General features: G+C 32.9%; 1 protein-coding gene across 1 annotated transcript in view; it reads left to right on the plus strand.

Moving 5' to 3' along the window:
- LOC144322592 (uncharacterized) overlaps positions 1–7,516 on the plus strand; it is a 300,251-nt gene extending 292,735 nt beyond the window's left edge. Inside the window, exon 13 of the transcript XR_013388217.1 lies at positions 7,359–7,516. The gene's annotated coding sequence lies outside the window, so the exon portion shown is untranslated. The remainder of the gene's footprint in view (positions 1–7,358) is intronic.
- Positions 7,517–7,716: the final 200 nt, after the last annotated feature.

Consider the following 7,716-nt stretch of genomic DNA (forward strand, 5'->3'; position numbering starts at 1 on the left):
TCCTACTTAGTTTTAAAAATGCATTATGGAATGAATATTTAGCTTGTTTCCCATATTCACTATTATAAGCAATACTTTAATAAATGTCTTTCTATTCATATTTTTGAAAAGTTTTCTTATGATTTCCTTAGAAGCAGATTTGCTGGATCAGAGTCATGTTTTAAATTTTGATATGAATTGCCATTTCTCCTTCAGAAGTAGGCTAATTTGTATACTTCTACCTGCATTTTGTAAGAGTGCTCATTTTTCTGCATTTTACTAACTCTTGATATTATAAATTTTGTAAATTGTTTCCAATATAAAAGGTGAAAAATATTTTCTTGTTAAAATTTGAATACTTGATTATTTATTGATGTTTTGCATCTTTTCATATGCTTATTAATCTTTCAAATTTCTTTTGCTTTTCTAGTTCATATCTTTTGACTATTAATTTACTTTTTTAGCAAAATGATACATATGCATAATTTAAAAGTTCCACTACAACAAGGATTATTAGCAAAAAATGGCATTTCTCTGTTCCATCTTTCTTCCCCTCCCAAACCCGGTATGCAAAGGTAACTATGCTCAACTTTTTAAATGGCTTCTTCTAATATTTAATTTATTTAATTTCATGTTTCTAAATTATATGCTTCTTTACTACTTCTTCATTTTTTAATTTCAGGAATTATTCTTAATTTCCTACCAGGTAAGAGGAAGATTTATTTCTTCTTCCACATTCCCCCCATCCCACCCTGTCTCTAAAACTCATTCAGTTCTCTTTGATCATCCTTTCAGTACAGATAATCATAAATCTGAGCTAAATTTATATTCACTCTCACATCATTATTGCATAAATATTACCCACAACTGAGTAGGTATTGTACTTAGTTTAGATTTTCTTTCTGGTTCAACTTTTTGTTTTTCCTGAAGTTAAGAATTACCTCATTTTAAGGTTTACTTAATTTTCTACTTATAGAAGTCTCTATAAGCAAATTCTCTGCCAGAGTAATAAAACTCTTAATGATTTAAACACTTTAGGTGATCTATAATTTCCTTTTTAAAAATCTGTCTCCATCATCTTGCTCCAATCTCAAGTAGTTGATTTTAACCTGCTACAGAAATCCTAAGGCTTCTTCTTGCTATTCTGAAATTCTTTTGCAGGTCCCTTGTGTTTCAGCCCATTTTCCTGGACTCATCTCATCATTTTCCCTAATTTTGCCATAGGATATAACTCCAGTATAATACTGACAAAGACTACATGAAACCATTTACTTTTGAGAACTTGTATTTCTAAAAGTAAAATTTTACTACTCTCACATTTGATTGATAATTTACTCATACATATAATTTTAGGTTAGAAACCATTTTTTCCCTCAAAATTTCAAGGGTATTTTTTTCCATTGTTTGTAGCATCCATGGTGGTGTTGGAGAGTCCAATGCTGTTCTGATTTCTGATCTGTTGTGTTTTTGTCTTTCTTCATGGAGATTTTCAGAATCTTTTCTTTATTCTTAAGACACTAAAATTTCATGATGTATTTTCAAGCCCTTTTCCATCACTTGGATTGATTGGTAGGAATAGCCTTTAAGTAAATTTATGTCCACTGTTGTTGTTGTTTTTTTGTTTTGTTTTGTTTTGTTTTGTTTTTTAGGAAATTCTTTATTTCTTTGGTGGTTTCCCTCTGTTCTCTGTCTCTGTCTTTCAGACACACACACTTTCTCACTCTCTCTATCTAGAACTCTTATTCATTATAGCTCTTAAATTAGCCCTCTAATTTCTCATAATGTTAGCTCCTATTAATTCTAATTAGCTTATTTTTCTTTTTTCTAGGAGAATTTTTAGAGTTTCTAGACTCTGAGAACTTCCAATTTTTACTGGATGTTTTCTTTTAGCTATCATTATGTTCCTGTGGTTCTTTCTTATTCCCCACATGCTCTCTTTTTATAATGTCACTTTCCTTTTTTCTTCATGGATGCTATATCTTCTTTTATTGTTATGAAGATATTATATTTTTAAGCTTACTTTTTCTCCTTGTGTTATAGCTTTCCTTTTGTGTTAATTTTGCTTTCTGTCTTTCATATCTGAGGCTTTCCATATATATCTCGTGATCCTTGTCTAATTATATTTTGGAATCAGGCACTAGATATCTAATTGAAAGCGATGTATAGGGGTAGGAAGTTGGTATGCTTATAGAACAGTGGGCCATTAGTAAGGCATCAGAGTCACTCAGTTTTCTGTTCTCTACCCTAACACTTTTAAAAGTGTTATGGACATTTTCCATTTGTATTGTCTCCCCTATTATTCTTTTTGTCTCCGGGTCTATACTTTGTCACTCCTTTACTGTCATTATACTGCAATTCCTGAAGGGGGAACCAAGATAAATGTATACATTCAAGCTGTGATGCCTGGCTGGAAATCTATACCCATTTTTTTCCCATTAAGAAGTTTGTCATTTTAATAATTCAGCAATAGTAACAATATTTGTTTAAATATGTTTGATTACATTGTCTTATTTTTATTTGCCCTTAATTATTTAATTTTCTTTGCAAAAAAAATTAATCCTTGTGTAGTCAAATTTCTCAAGTATATATCATGTTTAGAAAAAAACTTGCTCATTCAAAATATTCTACAATGTTTTTCTATTCCTTTTATCATTTTTCCTACTGTTTGAATTTTAACTTTGAATATAATTTTGCTTATATTGAGATATGATATCAATTTATTTTTTCTTTTTTTTTTAATTTATTTTTTATTGGTGTTCAATTTACTAACATACAGAATAACCCCCAGTGCCCATCACCCATTCACTCCCACCCCCCGCCCTCCTCCCCTTCCACCACCCCTAGTTCGTTTCCCAGAGTTAGCAGTCTTTACGTTCTGTCTCCCTTTCTGATATTTCCCACACATTTCTTCCCCCTTCCCTTATATTCCCTTTCACTATTATTTATATTCCCCAAGTGAATGAGAACATATAATGTTTGTCCTTCTCCGACTGACTTACTTCACTCAGCATGATACCCTCCAGATCCATCCACGTTGAAGCAAATGGTGGGTATTTGTCATTTCTAATAGCTGAGTAATATTCCATTGTATACATAAACCACATCTTTTTTATCCATTCATCTTTCGTTGGACACCGAGGCTCCTTCCACAGTTTGGCTATCGTGGCCATTGCTGCTATAAACATCGGGGTGCAGGTGTCCCGGCGTTTCATTGCATTTGTATCTTTGGGGTAAATCCCCAACAGTGCAATTGCTGGGTCATAGGGCAGGTCTATTTTTAACTGTTTGAGGAACCTCCACACAGTTTTCCAGAGTGGCTGCACCAGTTCACATTCCCACCAACAGTGTATGAGGGTTCCCTTTTCTCCGCATCCTCTCCAACATTTGTTGTTTCCTGCCTTGTTAATTTTCCCCATTCTCACTGGTGTGAGGTGGTATCTCATTGTGGTTTTGATTTGTATTTCCCTGATGGCAAGTGATGCAGAGCATTTTCTCATGTGCATGTTGGCCATGTCTATGTCTTCCTCTGTGAGATTTCTGTTCATGTCTTTTGCCCATTTCATGATTGGATTGTTTGTTTCTTTGGTGTTGAGTTTGGTAAGTTCTTTATAGATCTTGGAAACTAGCCCTTTATCTGATATGTCATTTGCAAATATCTTCTCCCATTCTGTAGGTTGTCTTTGAGTTTTGTTGACTGTATCCTTTGCTGTGCAAAAGCTTCTTATCTTGATGAAGTCCCAATAGTTCATTTTTGCTTTTGTTTCTTTTGCCTTCGTGGATGTATCTTGCAAGAAGTTACTATGGCCGAGTTCAAAAAGGGTGTTGCCTGTGTTCTTCTCTAGGATTTTGATGGAATCTTGTCTCACATTTAGATCTTTCATCCATTTTGAGTTTATCTTTGTGTATGTACATTTGACAAAATACAGCATCCATTCCTGATCAAAACTCTTCAGAGTGTAGGGATAGAGGGAACATTCCTCGACATCTTAAAAGCCATCTATGAAAAGCCCACAGCAAATATCATTCTCAATGGAGAAGCACTGGGAGCCTTTCCCCTAAGATCAGGAACAAGACAGGGATGTCCACTATCACCACTGCTGTTCAACATAGTACTGGAAGTCCTAGCCTCAGCAATCAGACAACAAAAAGACATTAAAGGCATTCAAATTGGCAAAGAAGAAGTCAAACTCTCCCTCTTTGCCGATGACATGATAATCTACATAGAAAACCCAAAAGTCTCCACCCCAAGATTGCTAGAACTCATACAGCAATTCGGTAGCGTGGCAGGATACAAAATCAATGCCCAGAAGTCAGTGGCATTTCTATACACTAACAATGAGACTGAAGAAAGAGAAATTAAGGAGTCAATCCCATTTACAATTGCACCCAAAAGCATAAGATACCTAGGAATAAACCTAACCAAAGATGTAAAGGATCTATACCCTGAAAACTATAGAACACTTCTGAAAGAAATTGATGAAGACACAAAGAGATGGAAAAATATTCCATGCTCATGGATTAGCAGAATTAATATTGTGAAAATGTCAATGTTACCCAGGGCAATATACACGTTTAATGCAATCCCTATCAAAATACCATGGACTTTCTTCAGAGAGTTAGAACAAATTATTTTAAGATTTGTGTGGAATCAGAAAAGACCCCGAATAGCCAGAGGAATTTTAAAAAAGAAAACCATATCTGGGGGCATCACAATGCCAGATTTCAGGTTGTACTACAAAGCTGTGGTCATCAAGACAGTGTGGTACTGGCACAAAAACAGACATATAGATCAGTGGAACAGAATAGAGAATCCAGAAGTGGACCCTGAACTTTATGGGCAACTAATATTCGATAAAGGAGGAAAGACTATCCATTGGAAGAAAGACAGTCTCTTCAATAAATGGTGCTGGGAAAATTGGACATCCACATGCAGAAGAATGAAACTAGACCACTCTCTTTCATCAATTTATTTTTTCATAAAATAAAAACTATTAAAGCGACACCTGGCAGTGTTTTTTCTAACCAAGCTCATATTACATCAGTATCATATTTTACATTCTAATATATTTGTAGATCCATTTCTAGATTCTCTATTTTATCTCACTTAATAGCCATGCCCATTGCTGGACCTGTACTACACTTTAAAGATTACATTAGTTTTGTATACATTTTGATATTTTTAACGGCAGATGTCCTCACTTCCTGATCTTCTCTATCTTATATTCTTTTTGTGGCTCCCATCTGTAATTTTTAAAATGAAATTTAGTCAATTTTCAATTTTGAATAAATTTCACTGAAATTTTTATAGCCTGTATAAAATTGTAGATTAAATTGGGAGAGGGGATCTCTGGGTGACTCAGTGGTTTAGCATCTGCTTCCAGCCCAGGGCATGATCCTGGAGTCCCGGGATCAAGTCCTGCCTCAGTCTTCCTGCATGGAGCCTGCTTCTCCCTCTGCCTGTGTCTCTGCCTCTCTTTCTCTATCTCTCATGACTAAATAAAATCTTTTTAAAAAAAATGGGAGAGAATTCACATTTTTATTTATTTGAGTCATCTAGAAACATGAATGACTCAGAAGATATTCAAATTTTTATTCATAGTTTTGTTTATAGAGGCCCTGTATATTTCTTAATAATTTCATTCCAGCTATTATTGCATGTATGAATACCATACATTTTCATGTTAGTCTCAGATTTGCTTACCTTTTTCTATCATTCTATTATTTCTAAACAATTTTAGTTAATTCTTCCATATTTTAATTTCTTGTTCAGTAAATATCTCAACTCCCTCTATGTTGCAAAGTATTAGGCACTGAGGACATAATGTTAAATAAGAAGAGACATGGTGTCTGCCCTTGGGTAAATAATTATATCATTTGCAAATAATGATAACATTTTTTCCTTTCCACTATATATTCTTATTATTTATTTTTATTATTCTATTAAGATCTCTATTCCAATGTTGAAAAATGATAAAGATAAGCTTCATCTTTATCTTGTTTATAAGATTTGAATAAATATTCAAATAAATTTTATAACATTTGAATAAATTTCACCAGTAAGTATAATGTTTGCTACTAAATTCTGGTTTTTAAAAATCTCAGTGATGTTCAGGAATTTTCTTTCTGAATTGTATTTATGAAAGCTTTATAATCACAAATAATGTTAAATTTCATCAAAGTCCATTTAATTGCTAATTAATTAACTTGTTAAGCCATCCTTGAATTACTGGAATAAACCCCACTTGGTAATTAGAGTGTTCTATTTTTATCCTGCTTGACATAATCTAATCATGTTTCATTTAAGATTCTTGTATTTATAGGAATAAAAAAATGATCTATAGGGTTTTCTTTGTGATCCTTTTTGATGTTTGATATTAGGATTATACTAACACCAAAGTAAATGGGAAGTTCTCCATAGCTCTTTACATTAAGAAATATTTTTAAAAGCACAGTAATTTTTCCCGCCTTTGAAAAGTTTGAAAGAATTCACAAGCAAAATTAGCTAGATTTCTTTAGTGATGTTCTGTTGACACATATTCAATCTTTTATATATGGTTATTGATCTACTCATTTTTGTTTTTTAAGAACCAGTTTGGGAATGTTTTCCTTAAAAGTCATTCATCCATTTTATCAAATGTATTGGAATAAAGTAACATTTATTTGTGAGTTTTTAAGTGTCTTCTGGATCTTTGATTTTATCACTCTTCTCATTCATTTATTTCTGTTTTAATCATTTGGACCTTAGTTAAATTTCTCAAAGCACTATTTATTGGGGTTATGCTTTTCAGTGGTAAAATATACATCTTCAATGTCTATAATTCTTTGCTCAATGGTATTTTTGGTAGAGAAGAAGACACTTGGGTTTGATTTTTCATCCTAAAAATAGAAACTAAAGTGGAACTATTTGAAGAGATGATGGAAAAAAAACAAGATGTAATAGGAACTATGAAAAAGGAGTTTCTGACAAAATTGGTCAGAAACAAATAATTTGGGGGTCAAAAGTAGATCTGTTGTATCTGTGCATAGGATGACATTTACCACATCAAATGTCTGACTTGTTAGGACCTATTATGTAAGATCATAGACACTTAACAGTATGCAAGAATTGACCAGAGCATTATTTCAATTTCCTCATTGTATCAGTGCAGAAACTAAGCCACAAAGAGTTGAAGTGACTTACTAAAGCTTGCGCAGTATGCTAATAAGATGTTTGAGGACTACTTAATCTGACAGAGTTCTTTATACTATACAACATGTTTTTGGTTTTTAAAGATAATATGTAGATATAGGTTAATAGAAAGAAATGTAAAGAGGCACTTCTATAAATGCTTTATTAATATTGTTTTGATATGATGCCATACTCCATCTCCATTTCCTAGGTGAAGAACCCTAAGCACCAGGAGATTAAAGAAGAGCAAGTTATGATCCAAATCAAGTCTGAAACTTCTTTGAATTGATTGCTTCTCCTGTCAGTAACTCAATAAACAACACCACTTCTTAAAAAGAAAAAAAATCAGTGAACAGTAGTGCTATGAAGAAACAAATGAGAGAAGTCTTCATTCTTATAAATATTCATGGAAAAGATCTTTAGTCGTTGCTACTCTTTTACTTACAGGAAAAATAAAAAGAATAATAATACTCAATGCTTGCAAGGGTCCAGGAAAATTGGGGCTCATATACCATTATTATAATAATCTTGGAACAACAAATTAGCAAACTAAGGGGAAATGCTATATG

The sequence above is a fragment of the Canis aureus genome, chromosome 10, assembly GCF_053574225.1.
Source record: "Canis aureus isolate CA01 chromosome 10, VMU_Caureus_v.1.0, whole genome shotgun sequence".
NCBI lineage: Eukaryota > Metazoa > Chordata > Mammalia > Carnivora > Canidae > Canis > Canis aureus.